Below are 2,562 nucleotides of genomic sequence, written 5' to 3'. Positions count from 1 at the left end.
TTAGAAAATGTCTTCCCAAATGCAATAAAGTATGGGCAAGTCTGAAGGCAGAGATCAGGGTGGAATAGTAAAGATGGATGAAGGTCCCTAAGGAAGTGCCCTGATGGAGGACAGGCTAGAGCTCTGGGAGAAGTTGCCTTGGAGGGAGGAAGGGCTGGTTCCCTAAAAACACCTTCCACTCAATTCTGAATGTGCCTGTAGGGCTTTCGTATAGCTCCCCTGTTTAGCTGAGAATGCAGCACATTTAAAATTCATATGCACACGAAATTCTATGGTAATCTGAGTCAGGAAGCAAGGAAAGGCAGCGAGACTATTGCAAGTGCAGCATCTCTTTCCATTTGAAATTGAACACTTAGAATTCAGAATTTTCTAATTTTGTTATCTAGGGGCTCGTGGAAGTGAATGCACCCGATTTATAATTTCATTTTAATAGATCTCATCATTAATGGCTGCTCATGAAAGTTGCTTCATTTCATTAGTATACCTGAAACTGGAACTCGGAGTTGTTCTGGAGTCTCCAGGTGGCCCAGAGGTTCAATGCAAAGTTGTTTTGCACAAAGGGATCTACAAAAATAATTCTGGCCTTTTAGTTTTGATTTCCTTTCTATTGATTACACTAGGTACATTTAATTCCAAATCTTGGACATGGCTGACATGGTCATTCAATTGAGGCTTTGTAGTGAAGAAACCATTAAGAGAGTGCAGAGGGAAGACCATACGATTTCCACTGGGATGGGGAATCAGGGCTAATTTATTCTGAGATCAAATTCGTGCCAAAAGCTTAGCAGGTCACAGGCCAATGCCATCACTGAAGTATAAAGGACCTGATGTTTGGAGCGTGAGTAGAAAGATGCACCTTCCGAGTCTCTGTTCAGGCAACACACACACGACCTGGGAAATGTAAATCTGTAGACGACAAGAAATGGAATCTGGGCACCTTCGGCCTAAAGTGCTATCCATATCTACCACAAGTTGAAAGACAACTGATTGTTCCATTTGTGTGTCTTCCAGCTTTTATTTGAAATAATTGAGTGCAATTTTTAAATTAATTGCCATCTTTAAAAAGATGCTATTTCCTCAGATGGACACAAACCTGACAATCACATGATAAATGCTCTGCTTCCTGTGACGTCATTGCCTTCATATGAAGAAAGAACATCCTAGAGACAGAGCTCAGGTGCCCTGGCAGCACTTACAGGCTCTTTCTGTGCAAATGGCCAATTTAAGTATTCCTCCAATAGCTCTCCCCCAAAGGAGAAATAACTTGCGCTTAGCATAATGATGCAAATGTTTACATTAATAAAAGCCTAGATTATCTTACAGGATTTTGGGGGGGGATTTGAAAGTTTTCAAGTTTATTTCACTTTGAAGGAAGTGAAACCTCATCAAAGTTTGGTGTTCTGATGTTTTCAGATGTATTTCCCTGCAGTACAAATTTCACACTCAGGTTCAGTGCCAAGGGTACAGTGTTCCCCAGGAGGACCCAGTGGGCCATGTGTGCCAAAAGCTGCTGGCTTCTAACACCACTGGCCTTGGAAAAGCTTCAAGTGGTCCTGCCTGCTTTGGGAGGGGCAGCCTCTGGTACACCTGGGACCTGAGGTCAGGTGATCCCACCCTCAGAAGGCCTGCCTCACTTCCAGGCTAGTAAGCCCTCCATGTCATAGGATTGGGCTGCCCTCTCCGACTGTATGTAAGAGCTAGGGAAAGGGAGAGAAGGCAAAGGGAACCAGGAGGCAGAGGAGCACTGAGTGGTCAGGAGACATGGGAGGTAGTGACCAAGATTCCTTAGCTCAGCAGGCACCGTGGAACTGGGTTGCCATGGTGTCAGAGCCCCAGTGGTAGCGGCGATGATGATGTTTCCCCCTATTACCACATTAACCTTGACTAACACACTTGATCAGGTGCTTTGAAGTAAAAGCACCTTCAGCTTCTTTGAAAGCCTACACATCAGACCCCGCAAGCCCGGATTTGGGCTGGTGCATCACCCCACCTTCATTTTCCTGCAGTCCTGCCTCCTCCTCCCAGTCTGTACCCCCTCAGCTCCATCCTTTTCAACCACACACCGCATCTGTGTGTATGGAAGAGGCAGGGGGTGAGATGTTTAGGAGCCAGACTGCATGTTGAAATCCTCTGTGGCCTCAGGCAAAGACCTGGGCTCCTTGTGCCTCAGTTTCCCTATTTGCACAATGGGGCCACTGACACACATACCCCTGGTAGGTGTGTAGATTAGAAGAGTGTCAACTTGGATGTTGTCATGAGGTAGCCATATGATGGGGAAAATGGTGGGGTCAGAGGTCAGGTTACTTCCCCAGACTCCGTTTTTGGCAGCTCAACAAGCAAAAGCTGGTTGAGCAATGGCCCCGGTGAAACTTAGGGACTGGCACTCCCCTTTGGGCTCCTGGGTCAGGGTCTGTCTTTTCAATCCTCTCTGCCTCTTCCCAAGCAATCCCTGACCCTAGCCTGATTTCAGGCTGCTCTTTGGCCAGGCTTCAGGGACCCAGTCCAGAGGTTGTCTCCACCCTGCTGCCAGGCCCGCCCTGGACGGGCTCCTTCCGATCACAG

Source organism: Phyllostomus hastatus, unplaced genomic scaffold (assembly GCF_019186645.2).
Source record: "Phyllostomus hastatus isolate PE091 unplaced genomic scaffold, TTU_PhHast_1.1 phas_scaffold_46, whole genome shotgun sequence".
Classification (NCBI taxonomy): domain Eukaryota; kingdom Metazoa; phylum Chordata; class Mammalia; order Chiroptera; family Phyllostomidae; genus Phyllostomus; species Phyllostomus hastatus.
Note: the sequence above shows the minus strand (reverse complement) of the source record.